This window comes from Pelodiscus sinensis, chromosome 11 (genome assembly GCF_049634645.1).
Source record: "Pelodiscus sinensis isolate JC-2024 chromosome 11, ASM4963464v1, whole genome shotgun sequence".
Taxonomy (NCBI): Eukaryota; Metazoa; Chordata; order Testudines; family Trionychidae; genus Pelodiscus; species Pelodiscus sinensis.
In genome coordinates, this window is record NC_134721.1 from 38,730,471 (window position 1) to 38,756,545 (window position 26,075).

Sequence of the window (26,075 nt, forward strand, 5' to 3'; positions counted from 1 at the left end):
GCACCTGACCTGTCTATCCAATAGGGTGGCCCGAGCAACAGACTGGTAACTTGTGTGGGTGTGTATGTGTGGCCTGTTGCCTTATCCCCCTGAACAAGATCCTGTGTGCTTTTTTTAAGCATAACTTTGGCATGTATTCATGGGGCAGGAGGGGAAGTGGGAGCTGGACTGCCCACCTCCTGCTCATGTGTGGGACGTGGCCAGGTCCAGCCTGTCTTTGAGACAAGCATATGCTACTGACAGAATCAACCAGGTAGCCACGCTCTGGGAGAGGAGGAGCAGGGGCCCCTGCAACTGGGATTGGGGGCACCCCTAGCCTTTCCCCCACAGGGAAGGAGCAAGGGCTTGTGGTGCGGCACAGAGGACCAACGGAGACAGCGAGCCTCCCCCCCCCCCCCAGGTCAGTCCAAGCCATGGCGAGAGAGACAAAGACAGACTGGAGGGCAGAAGATACCACTGAGCCAACTCTTCCTTTTGTTTTTCTACTTCTGTTTGACACAGAATAAAGCACTGTATACAGACTTTTTTCCTGCCATTCTGAGCTATGAACAAGATTCTTCCTTCTTATGCAAGGTAGTCAATATTCTCTGAGTATCACACTGCAGAAAACAGTTTTGTGAGCTCCTTTTAAAACAAGACCAACGTGACCTGAAGATTCTAATATCCCTTCTCCATGAGTGATATGAAACTAAAAAACAGGAGGATAGAATCTTGCAGATAGTGGATCCAGGTAACTCTTTGGCTGGTGGAAGTATCTCATAGGGGAGAGGACAAACACAAAAATAAAAATAGTACCTACAGTTATGGTAGTTATCATTGACGTCAGTGCAGTTAGTACATTATCCAAAAAGCAAAAAAATGAGAGTTTCGTTTTGAAAGACACCACTCATTTCAGCTCACTCAGGTGACTGACTCTTTTTCTCTCTTTTTTCACCTTAGGCTCATATTTTCTGAGCTCTCCTATCTTGGCTCTCCTATCTGTTGCCCCATTATTTATCTATGGGACAGCCTCTAAAACTTACCTCGCCTTCCTGGATTAAGGCAACTGTTCTATACAGTCACTTAAGGATGCTGTGTTCTCAATATCACCAGCCACTCACATTTCTGAGCCACATAAGCGTAGAGACATGGAAGGCCTTGGTATACAAGTGTGTTATCTAGTCTCTTGTGTTCCCTTAGCCAGACTTCACCAGATTGATACAGTCTCCACAGACATCTCTGGAATGTTAAGAGTGATTGTTTGCATGTCACCAAACACTATTTTCACTCCCTAAAGGTGCTAGAGAGAGACCAACAATTCTAGACTGTTATGATTAGCATTTTTTCTAATATCCCCTCTATTTCTAGTGATAGGCTCAGTTTAGACTACAGGAAAGGGGAAAGAGAAAGTAAAGCCAAAAGTCTTCAAGTCCTAAAACAGTCAAAGGTTAATTGGAGCTTTTGCTTATCAACCATAACAAGGGTAAGTAACCTTGTAGTTCCTAACTAGTGAAGAGGAGAAGAGTAATTGTTGATAGGGTTTTTTAAATCCTTGTTACTGTATTAGCCTTAAAGTTGACTGTAAAGAGCTTATTTGAAATGATGAACATAGCAGAATTGATGCAAATAAACCATTTAGAAGCAAGTCATGTCTATTCAGAAAGAAAAACGTGCAAGGAAGATTCATAAAGTGATTTACAGCTGCAAGCATGACCTTTGTCAATACAAGCAGGCCCCGAGTTACGCGGATCCGACTTATGTCGGATCCGCAGTTACGAACAGGGCTTTTCTCGCCCCGGAGGACGGGAGCGGCGGGATGCCTAGATGCGCCTCGGTCCGCCTCCCCCATCCTCCGGGGTGAGAAAAGCTGCGCCCCGTCTTCCTGGTCTGCAGGGAGACGGGGAGCAAAGCCTTGGAGCACGCCCGCAGCGGGACAGCCCAAGCGCACCCTGGCTGTCCCGCTGCGGGCATGCTCCAAGGCTTTGCTCCCCGTCTCCCTGGTCTGACCAGCAGACCAGGGAGATGGGGAGCAAAGCCTCGGAGCACGCCAGCAGTGGGACAGCCGCGGCGCGCCTGGACTGTCCCGCTGCCCGCGTGCTCTGCGGCTTTGCTCCGCGTCTCCCAGGTCAGCAGACCAGGGAGACGGAGCAAAGCCGTGGAGGACTTGGGCAGTCCCGCCACCCCCGTCTCCCTGGTCTGCTGGGGGGGGTGCAGCTAGTGCCCCCCCCAGCAGACCAGGCTTTTCTTGCCTACCCCTGGGGTAGAGCAGCTGGGGGCTGCCGGGTTGGTCCCGCAGCGCCGCTCCGGACCAACCTGGCAGCACCCCAGCTGCTCTGCCCGAGGCGTCCTGATTCAGCCGCTGCCCCAGGCGTCCTGATTCAGCCAAGGAGCCGCACTACTGGAGCAAGCCAGCAGCACCCCAGCTGCTCTGCCCCTGGCGTCCCCAAGTCAGCCGCTGCTGAAACTGACCAGCGGCTGACTACAGGAAGCCCGAGGCAGAGTTGCTCTGCCCCAGGCTTCCTGGAATCAGCCACTGATCAGTTTCAGCAGCAGCTGACTTGGGGACGCCTGGGTTTCTTAAGTTGAATCTGTATGTAAGTCAGAACTGGCGTCCAGATTCAGCCGCGGTTGAAACTGATTAGTTTCAGCAGTGGCTGACGCCAGTTCCGACTTACATACAGATTCAACTTAAGAACAAATCTACAGTCCCTATCTTGTATGTAACCCGGGGACTGCCTGTAGATATCTATTTTATAGTACGATACTGGTTTTCTTAAGCCAGACTTCAGTGTCTCCATGAACTTACTGGTGAGGCTTTGTATGTGCTCTCACTGCATCTACTCAATCTATTAATAAATAATAACCAAAGTCATCCCTCCTAAAAATAATCACAATGAAAAATATCTTTTGAACATTATAAATTATGTTAGCAAAAAAAATATTACTGCAGTGAAAAAAATTACTTACCATGAGTTAGTGTTTTCCCCTTCAAACTAATAACCAAAGTACTGAGGGATACATTGGGAAAAAACATTGATTCAGCAACGCATTCAATAAGTAAAGCTCCTCAGCATGGATCTGAACTATGCCAGTGTTTCAGGAGAGAGAGATGACCATGACCTTGAACAGACTAACAGAGCAACAGTGAGACGTGTTTGAGATGGCATAAATTTCCTTATGCTCATAGGACAAGCACTACAATGGTGGCCATAAAACATAAACATAAATGGTGTTTTATGACCACAATTGTGATACTTGTCCTATGAGTGTAAGGAGACTTTAGAGGGACAGAAGAAAGATGAGAATGGGTGGGATTATGCATCTTAAAAATGAAGATGGTACAGTGTGATGGCTAAAAATACAGACTTTCAGAATACTTTTTTTCTCATAAGTAGATGTTTATTCAATCAGATCATGGATCACCAAGTACTAAATGTAACACAAAATGAATGTTTACCAGCCACCTACTAGCCAGAGACTAAATCATGCTATTACAGGAGACTGAAGGTTGAGGAGTACCAAGAAAGGTCCAAGGGCAATACCCATTATTGGAAAGCCCAGCATTCACTGCCTCCTGCTGAGAAAATAAGTGTGGTGAAACTCTAATCAGCTTGCTATCCTTGGGCCTTGAACTTTCTTTTATGTCACTCTGGGCAGGAGGCATCTAATATACCCTCTCTTCAGAGCTGCTGGAAAATGAGCGCTTTCTCAAAGCCCTCACCAGAGCCCTTCTGGTTCCTATATGGGGATGGGCCTTTTTTTTGTTTCACTGTGGGTTTTTTTAATAGCATATGCAGTAATGCTGAACTGTCTGTCTATGAACTTATCTCTAGATCTTAGATTTTGTTTGGGAATTTCCTTTGTTTGACACACAACCTTTTATAATGTTAGCTCATAAAAACGCTTTTGTTTGTAGAGTTGCTATAGTCTCAACACAGAGAGTGAGCCAGGGAAATTCCTGGAAACAGAGAGCCTGAGATGCTTATATGCTTTAAAGGAGACTACATATTTAGATCACTGTCCCAAGTTACAGTTATTCTATCTACATCAGTGTTACCAAAACATTTCTAAAAAATATATTAAAAATGTTCTTGTGGAAAATGTAAGCCCCATATTGCCATGTAAATGAGTTCACTCACTGGAGCCTCTCTCCAAACATCCTCCCACCCCATTTTTAGCCTTTTAAAATAGATTACAAGTAGATGTAACTTAGGCAACTGTCTAAACACTTAACAGCAACTTTGGGGACTGCTGCTGTCTGTTGTCCTCAGAAGGCGGAGGGAGGGATGAGGAACGGGAGTAAGAACTAACATCACTTGCAACCCACCCTTGGAAAAGACCTTTGTCCTGCTGTAGATAGAAAGGTGGCTAGATTGTCGGGCCAATGGGTAGTGATCAATAGCTGAATGTCTTGCTGGTGGTCAGTTTCAAGCAGAGTGCCCGAAGGATCAGTTTGAAGACCGGTTTTGTTCAACATCTTTATTAATGACCTGAATGAGGGGATGGATTGCACCCTCAGCAAGTTTGCAGATGACACTAAGCTGGGGGGAAAGGTAGAGATTGGGTCCAGAGTGACCTAGACAGATCAGAGGATTGGGTCAAAGAAATCTGATGAGGTTCAACAAGGACAAGTGTAGAGTCCTGCACTTAGGATGGAAGAATCCCAAACATTGTTATAGGCTGAGGACTGAATGGCTAAGCAGCAGTTCAGCAGAAAAGGACCTGGGGATTATAGTGGATGAGAAGCTGGATATGAGTCAACAGTGTGCTCTTGTAGCCAAGAAGGCTAATGGCATATTAGGGTGCATTAGGAGGAGCATTGCCAGCAGATCTAGAGAAGTGATTATTCCCATTTATTCGGCTCTGGTAAGGCCACATCTAGAGTATTGTGTCCTGTTCTGGGGCCCCCACTACAGAAAGGATGTGAATGCATTGGAGAAGGTCCAGCACAGGGCAATCAAAATTATTAGGAGGCTGGGGCACATAACCTATAAGGAGGACTGAGGGATTTGGGCTTATTTAGTTTGCAGAAGAGAAAAGTGAGGGGGGATTTGAGAGCAGCCTTCACCTTCCTGAAGGGGGTTCCAAAGAGGCTGGAGAGAGGCTGTTTTCAGTAGTGACGGATGGCAGAACAAGGAGCAATGGTCTCAAGTTGCAGTGCGGGCGGTCTAGGTTGGATATTAGGAAAAACTATTTCACTAGGAGGGTGGTGAAGCACTGGGATGGGTTACCTAGGGAGGTGGTGGAATCTTCTTCCCTAGAGGTTTTTAAGTCTCAGCTTGAGAAAGCCCTGGCTGGGTTGATTTAGTTGGGATTGGTCCTGCTTTGGGCTGGGGGCTGGACTTGATGACCTTCTGAGGTCTCTTGCAGCCCTATGATTCTATGATTCTATGATCTTCAGAGACTGATGGATCCAGAGGGTTTCCTAAGATCCCTGACAGATTGTTTGGCCATTATGGCTAGCGGTCCTTTTGATGCTCTGGTCAACATATGGAACATCGCAGTAGCCTGGGCAGCTGACATGATTGCTCCTAAGTTCCCTTTTTGGGCTAGTCAAATCAAGTTTGTTCCCTGATTTTCTGGGGAGTTGCAGGTGGGGAAATAGTCTGTGTGACATTGCAACTGGAGGAGAACTTGAGCCGAGTCCGATTGCGGATTAGGACCAAATTGTGAGCCTATTCTGTGATGGTGCTAGCACCAAAGAAAAGTTACTTCTCCACCCTCATCGCATTTGCACAGTGGCATCCAGTGGAAATGTTTCAAGTGGTGCGGGGCCTCTTAGAGTTTGGCCCTCGTGATGAAATGGAGGCATCCTTGGCAATCCACAGTGACCTGTTTCCAGGTAAGATTACTCACATCTGGTCTGATTTGGACTCTGGCTGTCATGTAAGTGTCGTACAGAAGGTATTGAGCACACTGTCTAGTCAATTTTTTCAGCCTGGACAAGGTGCTTGGAAGAGTGCAACCAGCCATGTGCTTGCTCGACCCCTCCCCTTTATGGCTTATTAAATTGAGCCAAGAAGGGATGACTGGTTGGGTCCAGGGAATTATAAATGCTTCTTTTAGATCTGGGACAGGTCCTGCCACTTTGAAAGAAGCAGTGATGAAACTGTTCCTTAGGAAGCCTTCCCCGGACCCATGCAATTTGGATAACTATTCCCCAATCACTAATATTCCTTTCTTGGGCAAGGTACTCAAGCAGGAAGTGGCATTGCAACTCCAAGCTTTATTGGAAGAAATGGATTATCTAGATCCATTTCAGTTTGGCTTCAGGCCTGGTTTTGGAACAGAAACCGCCATTGTCGTCTTGATAGACGACCTATGCCAGGATCTAGATGTGGAATGCATCCCTGTTGATTCTCTTGGACCTCTCAGCAGCTTTCAATACCATCGTCCATGGTATCCTTCTGGAGCACCTGACAGGGTTGGGTATTGGAGGCTCTGTTCTGTGGTGGTTCCAGTCTTACCTGTCGGGGTGTTTTCAGAGGATGGAGCTAAGGGGCTGCTGCTCAACCCCGAAGTGACTGTGCTACAGGGAATGCAAGGTTCCATACACATGAAGCTGCTGGGAGAGGTTGTATGGAGATTTAGAGGATGGTGCCATCAATATGCAGATGACACCTGTCATAAATAGGAGCTGCTAAGGAGAGTCTGACTTATCTGAAGGGTGAACAAAGGGTTAAGCAACTGGAGAGGCACCTCGGGAGGGGATTAAGGCAGTCAGCCAATAAAAATGCAGATAGAAGTTTCAAACCAGGAGAGAGGGTTTTTCTTTCTCTCTTCGTATCAGAGCAGTTTCTCCCAGGTATTGAGGGAGATGGGCTCTCTCTTCAAGAATGGACTTCTTGAAATGTGTAAGTAGGGAAAAGTTTCCATCAAGGTTTATTGTTGTTTTCCTTGTTTGGGGGTTTGGAAATCATGTCTGAACTGGCTGATTGTTTTTCTCTTTTGTAACTAAGGATTGCAGCCCAGGGATTTTCCCTGAGTCTATGTCACTTCATGGCTATCTAACACCTAGTAATTTACTATGCTTGCAACAGTAGTTTTGTTTTGATAATAAAAGTTTTCCTTTTTGTTTTGATTAACCAGTATTGGTTAATTGTTGTGTCCTTAAGTTTACGTGCCTAGTTACCCGGGCAGAGTCCATTGTTCTCTGCAGATTCCCTCTATTTGTTTTCCCAACACAAAGCAAAACAGAGGTTAGGGGCAGTAGGGAGTGTGATCTCTTCCCTTGAAAAGGGTTTATTTTATATTTTCTTTTAGTCACTTGGGGTACGTCTACACTTGCTCCCTAGTTCGAACTAGGGATGCAAATTTAGGCCACTGAAATTGCTAATGAAGCGGGGATTTAAACATCCCGCACTTCATTAACATGATCTCGCCGGCGCGTTACTCCACTCAACAGCTGTTTCAAAAGTGAATGTGCAGGCTGGGACACGTTAGTTCAAAACAAACCCCTTGGTTCGAACTAACATTATTCCTCATTTTTTGAGACCAAAAACCGAAGCAGATTGTGACGAACTTCAAAAAGATCTCACAAAACTAAATAATGCACATTGGAAAAAATAACCCCAACTATGCATATAATATGATGGGGGCTAATTTAGCTACAACTAATCAGAAAAGAGATCTTGAAGTCATCGTGGATAGTTCTCTGAAGACGTCCACACAGTGTGCAGTGGCAGTCAAAAAAGCAAACAGGATGTTAGGAATCATTAAAGAAGGGATAGAGAATAAGACGGAGAATATGTTATTGCCCTTATATAAATCCATGGAACGCCAACATCTTGAATACTGCGTACAGATGTGGTCTCCTCATCTCAAAAAAGATATACTGGCATTAGAAAAGTTTCAGAGAAGAGCAACTAAAATGATTAGGGGTTTGGAATGGGTCCCATATGGGGATTGATTAAAGAGTCTAGGACTTTTCAGCTTGGAAAAGAGGAGACTAAAGGGGGATATGATAGAAGTATATAAAATAATGAGTGGTGTGAAGAAAGTGAATAAGGAAAAGTTATTTACTTGTTGCCATAATGCAAGAACTAGCGGCCACTAAATAAAACTGATGGGCAGCTCGTTTAAAACAAATAAAAGGAAGTTCTTGTTCACACAGTGCATAGTCAATCTGTGGAACTACTTGCCTGAGGAGGTTGTGAAGGCTAGGACTATAACAGGGTTTAAAAGAGAACTAGATAAATTCATGGAGGTTAAGTCCATTAATGGCTATTAGCCAGTATGGGTAAGGAATGGTGTCCCTAGCTTCTGCTTGTCAGAGGGTGGAGATGGGTGGCAGTAGAGAGATCGCTTGATCATTACCTGTTCAATTCACTCCCTCTGGAACATCTGTCATCGGCCACTGTCGGCAGACAGGGTACTGGGCTAGATGGACCTTTGGTCTGACCCAGTATGGCCATTCTTACGTTACATAAGAACATAAGAATGGCCATACTGGGTCAGACCAAAGGTCCATCTAGCCCAGTAGCCTGTCTGCCAACAGTGGCCAGTGCCAGGTGCCCCAGAGGGGGTGGACCGAAGACAATGATCAAGTCATTTGTCTCGTGCCATCCATCTCCTGCCTCCGACAAACAGAGTCCAGGTACACCATTTCTATCCCCTGGCTAATAGTCTTTTATGGACCTAACCTCCATGAAATTATCTAGCTTCTCTTTGAACTCTGTTATAGTCTTAGCCTTCACAGCCTCTTCTGGCAAGAAGTTCCACAGGTTGACTACGCACTGTGTGAAGAAGAACTTTCTTTTATTAGTTTTAAACCTGCTACCCATTAATTTCATTTGGTGGGAACTAATGAAGAACTTTTCTTTATTCACCCTCTCCACACCACTCATGATTTTATAGACCTCTATTATATCCCCCCTTAGTCTCCTCCTTTCTAAACTGAAAAGTCCCAGTCTCTTTAGCCTCTCTTCATATGGGACCCGTTCCAAACCCCTAATCATTTTAGTTGCCCTTTTCTGAACCCTTTCCAAGGCCAAAATATCTTTTTTGAGGTGAGGAGACCACATCCGTACACAGTATTCAAGATGTGAGCGTACCATAGTTTTATACCACAGTAAAATATTCTGTGTCTTATTTTCTATCCCTTTCTTAATAATTCCTAACATCCTATTTGCCTTTTTGACCGTCGCTGCACACTGTGTGGAAGTTTACATAGAAGTATCCACGATAACTCCAAGATCTCTTTCCTGATTTGTCATAGCCAAATTAGCCCCCATCATACTGTACGTATAGTTGGGGTTATTTTTTCCAATGTGCATTACTTTACACTTATCCACGTTAAATTTCATTTGCCATGTTCTTATGTTCTTACTAGCTGGCCCTGCCATCTTTGCACTCAGAGTGTCAGGTTGGGGAACTGAGCTGTGATAACACCCAACTCTATTTCTCTGTGATATCGGATCTAGGTGTGACAGTGACCAATCTGAACCGGTGTCTGGAGGCAGTGGTGGACTGGATGAGGTCAAACAAGCCAAATCTGAATCAAGATAAGACTGAGGACCTATGGCTCAGGAAGCCATCTGTCTGGGAATGTGGTGTGTTACCTGTTCTGGATGGAGGTTATACTTCCCCTGAAAGAACATGTGCACAGCTTGGGAGTCCTCCTAGACCCTTCTTTAACATTTGAGAATTAGATTTCATTGGTGGGTAGAAGTGATTTTGGGCTGCTTCAGCTGATCCATCAGCTGCAACCCTTCCTGAATAAGAATGAACTGGCTATGGAAATTCATGCTCTTGTCACATCCTGATTGGACTACTGCAATGCACTCTACGTGGGGCTTTGAAGAGTCTTTGGAAGCTTCAGCTGGTCCAGAATGTGGCTGCTTGAGTTTTAACTAATACTTCTTATACGGAAAACATTATGCGGGTGCTCCGGCAGCTGCACTGGCTTCCAGTATGCTTCCAGGCACAATTCAAAGTATTGGTTATGACTTATAAAGCCCTAAATGGGTTGGGACTGGTGTATTTGAAGGACCGCCTCCTCCCGTATGAACCTGCCTCAGGATTAAGGTCAGCTGGGGAGACTCTGCTTTGTGTTCCTCCACTTACGAGGATAAATTTAACATCTACGCAGAGCAGGGCCTTCTCCACCTTTGCCTCCCAAGCTATGGAATTCTCTCCCCTGGGACATTTACTTGGTGCCAACGCTGGCACTATTCTGGTATCAAGCTAAAGGCAACCTTTTGTAAATAAATAATACTAAATAAATACTCTGAGAATTACCTATTCAAATGTTCTAACCCAATCACTACTTGAGAAAATATTATCAAATAGATAACCAAGAATCTACCATTTCATGAAGTCTCCTACATAATGCTTGTGAAGTTGTTGAAATGACAAGTCTCTGAGCATTAGGCGTTAACCATGTCCTAGCAAAATTATCTGTAGAGTGCACTACAGAAGGAAAATAGTGAATTTAGTACCAATCAAAAGAACTGGGCACAAGGTACCTGCAGACAAATCCTGAGTTTAAAAAAGGAGAAATAATACAAGCTCCTAAACACTGCCCTCTGCAACATGACTTAGCCCACTATGAGAAGAACTAAGGGTATGTCTACACTACCCCCCTAGTTCAAACTAGGGGGATAATGTATGCATACCGAACTTGCTAATGAAGCCCGGGATTTGAATTTCCCGGGCTTCATTAGCATAAAGCCGACTCCGCCATTTTTAAAAGCCAGCTTGTTCGAACCCCGTGCCGCGCGGCTACACGCGGCACGGACTAGATAGTTCGAACTATGTAGCCATTCCGATCTATCTGTACACCTCGTTCCATGAGGCGTACAGATTGTTCGGAATAACTACATAGTTCGAACTATCTAGCCCGTGCCGCGTGTAGCCGCGCGGCACAGGGTTCGAACAAGCCGGCTTTTAAAAATGGCGGAGCCGGCTTTATGCTAATGAAGCCCAGGAAATTCAAATCCCGGGCTTCATTAGCAAGTTCGGTATGCATACATTACCCCCCTAGTTCGAACTAGGGGGGTAGTGTAGACATACCCCATGTGTAGACTCATCAGATGAAATACATTTTACCCATGAAAACTCATGATATAATAGATATGTTAGTCTCTAAGGCTACATCTAAGACTACACGCTTCTTTTGAAAGAAGCTTTTTCAAAAGAATCTTTCGAAAAAGCTTCTTTCGAAAGAGATCGTCTAGACAGCCACAATTTTTTTGAAAAAGCGATCCACTTTTTCAAAAGAGAACACCCAGGCAATCTGGATGCTCTCTTTCAAAAAAGCCCTGTTTGCGGTCAAGAACACCTTTTTTTGAAAGACTCTTTCAAAAAAAGGCGCTCTTCCTCATAAAATGAGGTTTACCGCTGGCAAAATTACCACCACATTCTTTTGATTTAATTTCGAAAGAACACAGCGGCAGTCTAGAAGCAGGTGAAGTTTTTTAGAAAAAAGGCCACTTTTTTCAAACAAACCCTGGAGTCTAGACAGAGCCTAAGGTGCCCCGGCACTGCTCGTCTTTAAGTCTAGTGAGTAAGTATTCCTGTCACTTTCTTTCTACCCTTGTTTGTTGAAACTACCATCAAAGGGACTAATCGGTGTATATTTTAGTACTGTTTGTGATGTAGACTTTTGTCCCGTTAGACACCAAACACATTAGAACCTTTGAATTGAAGGAAAATTTATCCTTGACTCATTTCCTCCCTTGTCAGACAAATGACAGAACCTTAACTAGTAAATTACTATTAAGAGAATCAGCAGACAGACAAGGGAGGAGTTACCAAGGGCCTATTATGTTGCACACTTTATGCAAACTCCAATGCGGTTAGAATGACACTGTGATTTTCAAAAGGTTTTACTTTTATGCCTGGCTTGAGGAAGGCCCAAAAGAGGTTAAAGTACATGGACGTTGTGATGCATGTTTACTGGAGAGGAAGGTATTAATAGGCCAGCCACACTCTGTCCGAGAGGAGCAGTGGAAATGAATCCTACAAGCAGACTAGAGAAGCTGCACAGGAAGTATCCAATTGGAGGAATTCTGCATGAAGCAACCAATCAGGACCCAGCAGTCTCACAAAAGTGAGCTACAAGGCAGATCAGGGTTCAATGGCTGCTGGGTGTTCCCAGGATTGAGGACTGTCCCCCTAAGAGGCTGAGTGAATAGGAAGTACCTTGGACAGTGCAGCTTCTAGCAGGCCCTGGGAGCTCCAACCTTGGCCGTTAGGATTTGCTTGTTCAAATCCTGAACGAAGGAGAAGTGCAGGGGCTGCAGGGAAGTGTCTCAGGGAACTGAAGCAGTGGAGATAGAAGTTAAAGAGACTCCGCAGATGGCTGCTATCTACAGAGTCCCTGTATTGCAACCTGGAGTAGTTGGCGGGTTCAAGTCCCTCCCACTTTTCACAAGGGAAGTGAGTATAGAACTGGGAGATACTTGCTCTCTAGGAGGAGAGAAACAAACATGGTGGCATGACCAGAGGACTGTGTCATGAAAAGATGCTCCAGTTCCTGGATTGAGGTGGGTCTGCAGGCAGAGACGAGGATGAAAAAAGGTACCACCAGGAGATGGTACACGTAAGAGACGAGACAAGGGCTTAGCCAGCCAGCAGCAGGTACTGCTCTGAAAAGTGAACTCCATCACAGACACCGATAAACTAAACCTTAATAAATGAAAACTACATGTACAGCCACGCATAAGCGTCTTTTCGTCAGTCATTCACACTAGCTTGTGGAAGTCCTCTGGGATGGCATGCTGATTAAATCAAGTTTTACAATTTCAAGCTCACAATATCTCACTTCTCCCCTGCTCTGCATTGTTTCTGTTCTCAGGATAATTGGAGTAGGTAAAGTAGAACCATCTAGCACCTGTAACACACTGCACAATTCATCATGACTCGGAAAAAAGCAGGACAGTTATGTAGATGGAAATGACACCAAAAGAAAAGTGAAACAGCTACCTGGTTAATGAATCTCTGATTCTCATTAGGTGACTACTCCAGTACCGTCTTTTTATAAGTGCCTTCACTAGGAAAATCCTACAAAATTGCTCTCTATGCCCTCAGATAACCATTTCTAAAGTGCAAATCTTGACATACAATTCCCCTGGTTTTACAGCCAGCTAACCCCATAAATTTTTCTGACAACAGTGCACAGTTTAAGAGAATCATGCATGCAGCTCTCCCAGGAGTATTTCCCATATTTCCCATTTGCAATAATTACATTTCATGCACCACAAAACTCTAAGAATATTGAGCTCCTTAGCCATAAAAACTACTGTACTTTTTCTTCTCAAAGATTTGTCTCCAACAACAACCAAGCGTCACATGAGTGAAAGTCTGAATGATATTTCACTCATGTGATTCTGTTTCTATGCAGGCTAAACCTCTCTTTTCTGTTTTGCATGACTCCACAAGCTTTTTTGAGATTTAAAGACTAATCCTATTTCACCAAAACATATTTGTTTGCCTCAGATCCAGTTTCTTTCCTCCTCCTCATTGCCAGTGAGTGACTTTGGATTCCTTTCAATCAATATACACAGCAGTGCTGAGAAATACATTTACATTTTTTTAAAATACTGAAGTAGTAAATGTCTATTAAAAATCATTGTGATTTATCTGAGAATTGTAAGCTTTTAAGTCAGCCTTTTCGCTGGGTTGTTTTAGAGATGAATTACTTCAATCAGTTGAAGGCATTCTAGGGTTAGTGGTAATGTGTATGAAACCAAAAATCTAATAGCATTTGCTAGAGCTAACCATTCTCTAGTTTGGGCAAGCACTGTGCTTATGTAGCTCTGCCAACATGTTTTCATGCTGACCATCGTATTCCTGTTATTCCACTGGGAGGACAGCCCAGTGTACATAGCCCTTGTGATTGAAACCATGGTCTCATTCATCTGGTTGGTTGATTCCTTCTAACAGGGGAGCTGGTCATTCTTGTTAGTGTTTTGTCATGATATTTGGTGGAGTTCCCCAAAGATGGAAGAAATCGCTTCTATCTGTGAGTTGTGGTGGGAAGGGGGTACTATATATAACAAGGACTATCTTGTGGTTACAGGGATTCTTGGAAAGTCATTTAAAATAAGCATGAATCCCCTTTTTTGCGGGGAGGGGGATAATATAATTCTAGGGTTCTCTGCATGTCAATCAGGAAGGCTACGTCTACATTGGCCCTTATTCCGTAATAGGGATGCTAATGTAGCACTTTGGAATAGGCAAATCCGCGGGGGATTTAAGTATCCCCCACGGGATTTGCATTTTCATGGCTGCCGCTTTTTTCCGGCTTGTAGATAAGCCGGAGAAAAGCGCCAGTCTGGACGTGATCCTCCGGAAAAGAGCTTATTTTCCGGAGGATCACGTCCAGACTGGCGCTTTTCATGCTTGAAAGTGGGAATAAGAGATCCTCCGGAAAAGAGCTTATTTTCCAGAGGATCGCGTCCAGACTGGCGCTTTTCTCTGGCTTATCTACAAGCAGGAAAAAAGCGGCAGCCATAAAAATGCAAATGCCACGGGGGATATTTAAATCCCCCGCGGATTTGCCTATTCCCAAGTGCTACATTAGCATCCCTATTACGGAATAGGGGCCAATGTAGACACAGCCGAAATGTCTGGCTCTGCAGCCATATGGAGTTCACTGAAAGAACAGTATCACTGTGGATTGCTTAGATCCCTGGTTCCCAACCACCAGTCCACGGACCACTGGCAGACCATGAACACCTGCCTGGCGGGCCCCAGCACTCTGCCAGGCCCCCCCCTGCTGTGTGCTGCAGCTGGAGCTGGGCCACAGTGAGGGTGTTCCTACTGCAGCAGCCTCACCATGGCCCTGATTCCAGCTCCACAGCAGCCATGTGGCCCACCTGGCAGTGCCACATGGTGGGTGGCTGCTCCAGGGAGTGGTGGCTGCTCCTGGGGTGACCAGCTCACATGGCCAAGCAGGGCTCTTCCGCAGATGGCCAGGCCGTGGGGCAGAGCAGGGCTCCTCCAGGGGCAGCCAGCGTGCATGGTGGAGCAGAGCTGCTCCAGGGGTAGTTGGGCCGCATGGGGGTTGCTTCAGGGACCCCCTGGTGGGGTGACTGGGGCTGAGCAGGGGCCACCATTACCCAGGCAGCTGGTGTGTGGTGAGGGGAACAAAGCGGGAAGAGCCCTCTGAGCCTTTCAGCCCAACCTTTCCCCGGCTTGCTCCTGCTTTTCTTTTCTTTTTTTTCTCTCCCTTCTTCCTTTGGCCACAGCCCCCTTCTCCTGCCTTGCCTGCTGTACCCCTTTGCCTCTCTCCAAAAATTAGTGAAAACCAGAACTATTCTGCAAAGCATGCCATCTGTTTAACAATGTATGATTGTGATCTTCCCAGGCACACAATGACATATATTGTGTGCATACAGATGTAATGTAAAATAACACGTGACTGCTTACTTACTTACTTAATTAATTAATTACCACAATGAATATGCAAATGTTTCAGTGCCAGTCCACCAAAAGTTTTTGAATGACTTTGCTGGTCTGCAATATTTCAGAAAAAAAAGGGGTGGGAGGCCTGGCTTTAGATGGACATGTGCTGTGATGCAGATTGCAAAGAATTTACACAGTAATTTAGCAGGCAGTGTTTGGCATCCTCATCAAAACCTCTGCAGAATCTAAATAATTAATTTAATTTTTCTTTTCATTATATTTTGCAGACTTTGAAGAGATCCAAGGATGAATCATTGTTATATTTCAGATTACATTATAGCCCAGTACAAGGAATGATCCAATTTCAATGATTTATGCAAGTGATTCTTCTTGAGAAGAAATGGATAAAGAGAAATGTTGCCATGAGCTTGCCTCACTTCCAGACATAGAAAATCTCATGGCAAAAATCTGAAAATAGATTAGCCAAAATGTGAATCTGACATATGCTGAAGTTTATGGCCAGGCTATTTCTTTAGATGTTGACACAAATTGTACTGGCCAGAAAAATCTCCATTTAACAGCACAGGTAGGAAAGGATGCCAGCCAGACACCCAGAAATTCTCTATAGTAACTCCTATCATCCCTCCATTGACATATTTCCCACAGAAAATGAATGGTCAATTAGTTACCAAGATCATATTCTCTCATCAACCCATCCCCTTATCATAGAATCATAGAACTGGAAGAGATCTCAGAAGGTCATCAAGTCCAGCCCCCTGCTCTAGGCAGGACCAATCCCATCTAAATCAACCCGGCCAGGGCTTTGTCAAGCCGAGACTTAAACACCTCTAGGGATGGAGACTCCACTACTTCCCTAGGTAACCCATTCCAGTGCTTCACCACCCTCCTAGTGAAATAGTTTTTCCTAATATCCAACCTGGACCTCTCCCACCACAACTTGAGACCATTGCTCCTTGTTCTGCCATCTGTCACTACTGAGAACAGCCTTTCTCCATCCTCTTTGGAACCTCCCTTCAAGAAGTTGAAGGCTGCTATCAAATCCCCCCTCACTCTTCGCTTCTGCAGACTAAACAGACCCAACTCCCTCAACCTCTCCTCATAAGTCATAAGCTCCAGCCCCCTAATCATTTTGGTTGCCCTCCGCTGGACCCTCTCCAATGCGTCCGCATATTTTTTGTAGTGGGGGGGTCCAGAACTGGACACAATACTCCAGATGTGGCCTTACCAACGCCGAATAAAGGGGAATAGTGACATCTCTTGATCTGCTGGCAATGCTCCTCTTAATGCAACCTAATATGCCATTAGCCTTCTTGGCTACAAGGGCACACTGTTGACTCATATCCAGCTTCTCATCCACTGTAACCCCCAGGTCCATTTCTGCAGAACTACTACTTAACTGGTTGGTCCCCAGCTTGTAACTATGCTTGGGATTCTTCCGTCCCAAGTGCAGGACTCTACACTTGTCCTTGTTGAACCTCATCAGATTTCTTGCAGCCCAATCCTCCAATTTGTCTGTCACTCTGGACCCTCTCTCTGCCCTCCAGCGTATCTACCTCTCCCCCTAGCTTAGTGTCATCCGCAAACTGCTGAGGGTGCACTCCATCCCCTCATTCAGGTCATTAATAAAGATATTGAACAAAACCGGTCCTAGAACCAAACCTTGGGGTACTCCGCTAGAAACTGACCGCCATCCTGACATCGAGCCATTGATCACTACCCACTGGGCCCGGCCTTCTAGCCATCTTTCTATCCATCTTACCGTCCATTTATCCAATCCACATTCCCTTAGCTTGCTGGCAAGGATATTGTGGGAGACCGTATCAAAAGCCTTGCTAAAGTCAAGGTATATAACATCCACTGACTTTCCCATGTCCACCAAGCTAGTTACCTCATCATAGAAGCTAATCAGATTGGTCAGGCACGACTTGCCCTTTGTGAATCCATGCTGACTATTCCTAATCACTTTCCTCTCATCCAAGTGTCTCAAAATGGATTCCTTATGGATCCCTTCCATGATTTTTCCAGGAACCGAGGTAAGACTGACCGGCCTATAGTTCTCTGGATCGTCCTCCTTCCCTTTTTTGAAGATGGGCACTACATTTGCCTTTTTCCAATCATCCGGGATTTCTCCCGATCTCCACGACTTTTCAAAAGTAATAGCCAAAGGCTCCTCAATGACAGTTGCCAACTCAATGACAGTTGCCAATTGAGGCGAGGAGTCCTGTGGCACCTTATAGACTAACTGAAGTGTTGGAGGATAAGCTTTCGTGGGCAAAGACCCACTTCGTCAGTTCCAATGACTATTCATTAACTAGTTCCTATAGAAGTGAAATTGCCTGAAGCTGGCTCTCATGGGCTAATGTCCAGAACCTATAACAAGAAACTAAACAAACAAAATAAAAAGCTTTTATACGATGTATTGACAACCATACAGCATTCTAATAATCAGACCCTAGAGATGGTAGGAAAGTCCTTTGATGGAGGAATGGCTAAATGTATTATTAACAGAGATTCTTGGAAAACAAAAATGGTTTCACTTAAGTCTAGTATGAATTATATATATATATGCATTTCTAGAAGAGCCAACAAATAAAGTGTGGTTCAGTCTTTTGGTAAGCACTTATGACCAGCCCTAGAGCAGCTGAGCAGTTAGGGCCTTTATGTACTTCATGCTAGGACTTCATGGACTGCAGTTTCTGGCACTTAGGAGATATGAGAGGGACAGGATTTATGTGGAAAGTAGTCCGATCAGAGTTTACTAGACAAAGAGGGAGAATACTGAAACCCCAAATTATAACTCAACCCTCAACAGAGTGGGAGATGGGGGTGGGTGGAGAGAGAAGGTGAAATGGTACAACAGATTGCTGATGTCACTTCAAGGGCACTGATTGACAGTGAATCTATTGCAATAGGAAACTCATTTGTCACTAGTTCTTGTAGGGCTGGTGTGCGTTTCACAAGAAATACCACAATAGTTGCCACTAATGGGTGACCTTGCAGTATTGTCAGCTAGGAGATCTACTGTCTCCTCACTCTCAGAAGTGGTCCCATCCAAGTCAAGCAGATTGTCTCTGCTGAACTGTGCTGAATAAGGTTACTTAAATTTGCAATATTTTCAGTTTGACACCTTAACAAGCACTAATATTTTAAACAGTCACAGGGGAAAACGGTATAGACTCTTCTAGAAAAAAGTGGAAACTTGATTCCCCTCTTCTGTTTCATCAGCAAGAAATTACCTCTCCATCTAGTCTACAGAAAAACATGGACCAAAGAGGGAAGCTGAGAATCACTGCCATAAGACAACATAGAAACATCGGACAACATAGAAACAAAGGACAACATAGAAACACAGAAACATCCTCATAGCTTTTCACGTACAGAACCTCATTCCTACATCAGCAAATAGCATTTGTACATTAATTCATTTCTTTCATTGAAACTTTAAGGCTTTACACTGGCATGATTTTGCGCAAATACTTTTAAGACATCGGGCTTTCTTGCACAAGAAATTAACATTGCTGTCTACACTGGCCTCTTGCGCAAAAATACTTGCACAAGAGGACTTATCCCTGAGTGGGAGCATCAGAGTGTTTGCGCAAGAAGCACTGATTTGGTACATTACAACGTCAGTGTTCTTGTGCAAATACTCGTGGCCAATGTAGACAGGCGGCAAGATTTTGCACAAAACCGGCTGCTTTTATGCAAAATCTTGCCAATGTAGACACAGCCTAAAAGTAATGAGTGCTATAGTGCTGATGGTTATAAATCAATGATCCTGTATATAACATAATATTTTCATTATATTTAATTTGTATTATATAGAATCATAGAATCACAGAGCTGGAAGAGACCTCACGAGGTCAAGTCCAGCCCCCTGCCCAAAGCAGGACCAAACCCAACTAAATCATCCCAGCCAGGGCTTTGTCAAGCTGAGAATTAAAAACCTCTAGGGCTGGAGATTCCACCACCTCCCTAGGTAACCCATTCCAGTGCTTCACCGCGCTCCTAGTGAAATAGTTTTTCCTAATATCCAAACTAGACATCCCCCACTGTAACTTGAGACCATTGATCCTTGTTCTGCCATCAGTCACAGCCTTTCTCCATCCTCTCTGGAACCTCCCTTCAGGAAGGTGAAGGCTGCTATCAAACCTCCCCTCACTTTTCTCTTCTGCAGACTAAACAAACCCAAATCCCACAATCTCTCCTCATACGTCATGCGCTCCTGCCTCCTAATCATTTTGATCACCCTTCACTGGACCCTCTCCAATGCATCCACATCCTTTCTATAGTGGGGGGCCCAGAACTGGACACAATACTCCAGATATGGCCTCACCAGAGCCGAATAAATGGGAATAATCACTTCTCTAGATCTGCTTGCAATGCTCCTCCTAATGAATCCTAATATGCCTTTAGCCTTCTTGGCTACAAGCGCACACTATTGACTCATATCCAGCTTCTCATCCACTATAATCCCCAGGTCCTTTTCTGCAGAGTTGCTACTTAGCCATTCAGTCCCCAGCCTGTAACAATACTTGGGATTCTTCCGTCCCAAGTGCAGGACTCTACACTTGTTCTTGTTGAACCTCATCAGATTTCTTTTGGCCCAATCCTCTAATCTGTCTGGGTAATATTGTGGGAGACGGTACAAAAAGGAAGCTTACAAAAAGTGGAAACTTGGACAAATGACCAGGGAGGGGTTTAAATGTATAGCTCGAGAATGCCGGGCGGTTATCAGGAAGGCGATAGCGCAAATGGAATTGTGACAGGCTAAGGATGTGAAGGATAACAAGAAAGATTTCTACAGGCATGTTAACAAGAAGAAGGTGATCAGAGAGGGGTGTTCATCCCCTACTGGATGAAGGAGGTAACATAGTGACAGATGATGTGGGGAAAGCTGAAGTACTTAATGCTTTCTTAGTCTTTGTATACACGGACAAGGTCGGCTCCCGGACTAATGCGCTAAGTGATGCAAGATGGGATGAACATAGACAGCCCTTGGGCTGTGTCCAGACTCAAGGCTTTTTTCGAAAAAAGTAGCCTTTTTTCGAAAAAACTTCACCTGCATCTAGACTACAGCCGCGTTCTTTCAAAATTAAATCGAAAGAATGCGGCTTTTCTTTCGACGGCGGAAAACCTCATTTCACCAGGAAGAACGCCTTTTTTCGAAAGTGCTCTTTCGAAAAAAGGCATTCTTGAATGCAAACAGGGCTTTTTCGAAAGAGAGCATCCAGACTGCCTGGGTGCTTTCTTTCGAAAAAGCGGCTTGCTTTTTCGAAAGTACTGCTTGCAGTCTAGACGCTCTTTTTCTAAACAGGCTTTTTCAAAAGTATCTTTCGAAAAAGCCTCTTTCGAAAGACGCTTGCAGTCTAGATGTAGCCTTGGTGGGTAAAGAACAGGTTAGGAACGATTTAGAAAAGCTAAACATACACAAATCCATGGATCCGGACTTAATGCATCTGAGGGTACTGAGGGAGTTGGCAAATGTCATTAAGGAGCTTTTGGTCATTATCTTTGATAAGTTGTGGAGGTCAGGAGAAATCCCAGATGATTGGAAAAAGGCAAATGTAGTGCCCATCTTCAGAAAAGGGAAGAAGGATGATCCAGGGAACTATAGGCCAATCAGTCTTATCTCAGTTCCTGGAAAAATCATGGAAGGGATCCTTAAGGAATCCATTTTGAGGAACTTGGAAGAAAGGAAAGTGATTAGGAATACTTAGAATGGATTCACAAAGGGCAACTCGTGCCTGACCAATCTGATTAGCTTCTATGATGAGGTAACTGGCTCTGTCGAGGTGGGAAAGTCAGTGGATGTGATATACCTTGTCTTTAGCAAGGCTTTTGATAATGTCTCCAACAATATACTTGCCAGCAAGTTAAGGGAATGTGGATTGGATAAATGGACAGGAAAATGGATAGAAAGATGGCTAGAAGGCCAGGCCCAGCGGGTAGTGATCAACGGCTCGATGTCAGGATGGCAGTCGGTTTCTAGCGGAGTGCCCCAAGGTTCGGTTCTAGGACCGGATTTGTTCAATATCTTTATTAATGACCTGGATGAGGGGATGGATTGCACCCTCAGCAAGTTTGCGGATGACACTAAACTAGCGGGAGAGGTAGATACGCTTGAGGGCAGAGATAGGGTCCAGAGTGACTTAGACAAACTGGAGGATTGGGCCACAAGAAATCTGATGAGGTTCAACAGGGACAAGTGCAGAGTCCTGCACTTGGGACGGAAGAATCCCAAGCATTGATACAGGCTGGGGACAAACCAGCTAAGTAGTAGTTCAGCAGAAAAGGACCTGAGGGTTACAGTGGATGAGAAGCTGGATATGAGTCAACAGTGTGCCCTTGTAGCCAAGAAGGCTAATGGCATATTAGGTTGCATTAAGAGGAGCAATGCCAGCAGATCCAGAGATGTCATTATTCCCCTTTATTCGGCTCTGGTGAGGCCACATCTGGAGTATTGTGTCCAGTTCTGGGCCCCCCACTACAAAAAGGATGTGGACGCAGTGGAGAGGGTCCAGCAGAGGGCAACCAAAATGATTAAGGGGATGGAGCATATGACCTATGAGGAGAGACTAAGGGAGTTGTTTAGTCTGCAGAAGCGAAGAGTGAGGGGGGATTTGATAGCAGCCTTCAACTTCCTGAAGGGACATTCCAAAGAGGATGGAGAAAGGCTGTTCTCAGTAGTGACGGATGGCAGAACAAGGAACAATGGTCTCAAGTTGTGGTGGGAGAGGTCCAGGTTGGATATTAGGAAAACTATTTCACTAGGAGGGTAGTGACGCACTGGAATGGGTTACCTAGGGAAGTAGTGGAGCCTCCATCCCTAGAGGTGTTTAAGTCTCAGCTTGACAAAGCCCTAGCCGGGTTGATTTAGTTGGGATTGGTCCTGCCTAGAGCAGGGGGCTGGACTTGATGACCTTCTGAGGTCTCTTCCCGCTCGATGGTTCTATGATAACTCCCCTGCATTCTCAAGGAATATATTTATGCTTCTCCCTAGTCATCTTTCCAAGTTTCCACTTCTTGTAAGCTTCCTTTTTGTGTTTAAGATCACCAAGGATGTCCCCGGTAAGCCAATCTGGTCGCCTAACATATTTGCTTTTCTTACTGCGCATCAGGATGGTTTCTTCCTGTGCCTTTAATAAGTCTTCTTTAAAATACTGCTAGCTCTCCTGGACTCCTTTCCTCTTTATGTAAGCATCCCAGGGAATCCTGCCCATTAGTTCTCTGAGGGAATCAAAGTCTGCTCTTCTGAAGTCCAGGGTGTGTATTTTGCTACTCTCCTTTCTTCCTTTGGTCAGGATCCTGAAATCTACCATCTCATGATCACTGCTTCCGAGGTTGTCACCCACCTCTACTTCTCCTACTAGTTCCTCCCTGTTTGTGAGCAGCAGGTCAAGCTGGGCATGGCCCATGGTTGGTTCCTTCAGCACTTGTACCAAGAAGTTATCCCCAACATTCTCCAAAAACTTCCTGGATTGTCTGTGTTCTGCTGTATTAGTCTCCCAACAGATGACAGGGTGATTAAAGTCCATTATGAGTACCAGGACCTGAGATCTGGAAACTTCTCTCAGTTGTCCAAAGAAAGTTTCCTCTACCTTATCCATCTGATCTGGCGGTCTATAGCAGACACCAGCCACAACATCACCCCTGTTGCTTCCTACTCTAAATTTAACCCATAGACTCTCTACATAAGTACTGGAGCTTCAAGCAATCATAGGGTACATCTAGACTACATGGCTCCGTCAACGGAGCCATGTAAAATAGTTTACTCGGCATAGTCATAGAAGCGGTGATTTAAATAATCCCTGCTTCATTAAAATAAAAATGGCCGCCATGCTGTGCCGACGATCATCTAATCCAGAACAGCGCGGCAGTCTAGACGCGGCGCAGTTGACAAGGGAAGCCTTTGTCGACCGCTCTGGTATGCCTCGTGAAATGAGGTTTACCGGAGCGGTCGACATAGGCTTCATTTGCCAACCACGCCACATCTAGACTGCCACACTGTGCCGGATCAGCTTATCGTCGGCACAGCACGGCAGCCATTTTTATTTTAATGAAGCGGGGATTATTTAAATCCCCACTTCTTTGACTATGCTGAGTACACTATTTTACATGGCTCCATTAATGGAGCCATGTAGTCTAGACGTACCCATAGTGCTCTCTTACATACAGTGCAACTCCTCCTCCTTTTCTCCCCCGCCTGTCCATCCTGAAAAGTTTACACCCTTCCATGACAGTGCTCCAGTCATGTGAATCATCCCACCATGTGTCTGTTATTCCAATCAAATCATAGTTCTTCAACTGGGCCTGGGCTTCTAATTCTTCCTGTTTGTTTCCCAGGCTACTCGCATTGGTGTACAAACACCTTAGATTAGCAGCTGATTGCCCTCCCTTCTCCATCTGAATCAGGGGTCCTTCTTTGTTGCTCGTTCCTCCTTGTGTTTCTTCCCAGTGTCCGACTTCCCCACTTACCTCAGGGCTTTAGTCACCATCCCCCAACGAACCTAGTTTAAAGCCCTCCTCACTAGGTTTGCAAGCCGCCTTGTGAAGATGCTCTTTTGTCTCTTGGGGTATGGCTACACTAGCCACCCTAGTTCTGCAATGAGGAGTAACGGTAGTTCGAATTAAGAGTGTTAATTTGAACTACCTAGCCCGTGCCGCATATAGCCGCAGGCAGGTAATTCGAGCTACTGGGCATTTAAATATGGCAGTGCCCAGGAACATGCAAATGAAGCCCATGATATTTAAATCCCAGGCTTCAATTGCAAGTTCAAATGACTACATTAACCACCCTAGTTCAAACTAGGGTGGCTAGTGTAGCCATACCCTTGGTTAGGTGGTTCCCATCTCTTCCTAACAATCCTTCTGCCCAGAACAGAGTCCCATGGTCAAAGAAACCGAAGCCCTCTCTGCGACAACACCTGAGCAACCATGCATTTACTTCCTCAATTCAACGATCCCTACCCAGACCTTTTCCTTTAACCGGAAGGATGGACACCACTTGTGCTTCAAATTCCTTGATCCTTCTTCCCAGCGCTACATAATCTACTGTGACCCGCTCAAGGTCATTCTTGGCCGTATCGTTAGTTCCTACATAGAGAAGGAGGAAGGGGTAGCGATCTGAAGGTTTAATCACTTTCGGAAGACTCTCAGTCATATCCTGAATGCGAGCTCCCGGTAAGCAACACACTTCTCGAGATTGCAGGTCTGGATGGCAGATGGATGACTCAGTCCCTCTTAGGAGGGAGTCCCCCACCACCACCACCTATCTTCTTTTGGGGAGGTGGTCGTGGAACCCCCAACCCTAGGACTACACATCCCATGGCTTCTGGTAAATGGTGTTCTCTTCTGATTTCTTCCCTGAGAGGTTCCTGCTAAAGCATTCTCCACCGCAGTGCCTGTTGAGAGAGCCTGAAAGCGGTTACTTACCTTTACAAGAACAGGGGATACCTGAGTTGGGCACCTTCTCCTTCTAGAGGTTACATGCTGCCAGTTTTCTTCCTTGTCCTGTACTGCCCTGACTGGCTCTTCAGCCTGCTGTGCATGCAGGATTAAACACTGTCTTCTATTCAGGAAGTCTTCATCCTCTCTGTTCATTAGAGTAGAACATGGGCATTTTCCAATCTCAGTCTCTGTAGCCTAGCCAATTCTTGGCACCTTTGCTGAGCCAGCCTGATCACCCTGCCAGTTAGTGACCACTGTATTGGATTTTGGGAGCATTTAGTGTTCTAGACATCTGTCCACTGGGAATGTTACTGAGATCTTTACACTTATTTCAGAAGCCCACCAAAGAACAACTAGATGGGGTTAACAGCATTTCCAACATGGGCTGGACCAACCAAAGTGAAATATCTCTCTATATAAAAAAGGTTTTCCTGCTGCGTGACAGACTGACATCAGCCTATTTGAAAGTAGAATCTCAGCATCTTGCTTACTTGTGCTTCAACCAGAACCAACTGTGAAACTGAGATCTGTCTGTTGATCTGTCGGTAACATGTAGTATGTTAGCAATAGACCAATTAACGGGGTTTTTTTTCTATACAGCTTCATTTGTTCACTTTTCTGTATAATCAGTGCAAGATTAACAAATAACATGATTAAGGGGTGAGTTGGCAAGCGTAATGAGCACAGGGTGTAGCCTCCTAGTTATATCATACTATATCAATTGTATTGGTTACTTAACCAATATTTATGCATTTTAGGGATGTTAAATTTAGATTAACTAATCAAATAGTCTATGGGATTTCCATTGGCTACTCGATTAGTCTACAAGAGCACCTCCGCCTTTGAACTGTAGCAAGATCCCTGCCGGGCTCTTCCTACAGTTCAAAAGTAGAAGCCCCACAGGGAGTGTGGGGCCAGCAGGGGACCCCCACTGGCCCCACGCTCCTTGCAGTGGCTCAGCCTTTAAATGTACAAGAGCCGCACTAGGGCTCTTGTACATATCAAAAGCAGAATCACAGCCGAAGAGGCATGAGCAGAGACTGTTTACCACCCTCCCTATCACTGCGGAGACAGTGCTGGGGGGAACCAGCTTTTCAGGCAGCTCGCCCCCACCCACTTACTGCCTCTCTCTGATAGAGGCATCAAGGGGGGATGAGAGGCTAGTCACTTACATCCCTAATTCATTTGCTTGTTTTTCTCTTTTTTGTGGATTTGCTATACAGAAGATAAAATAAAACATTTCTCAGTCGCAAAGCCAGTTATTAGTACTTAAGAAG

The 26,075-nt window shown here is 45.0% G+C and overlaps 1 protein-coding gene across 1 annotated transcript in view; it reads right to left on the minus strand.

Annotated features, from left to right (window-relative positions):
• LOC102448489 (plasma membrane calcium-transporting ATPase 2) overlaps window positions 1-26,075 on the minus strand; it is an 858,088-nt gene that overhangs the window by 793,777 nt on the left and 38,236 nt on the right. The gene's annotated exons all lie outside the window — the stretch shown is intronic.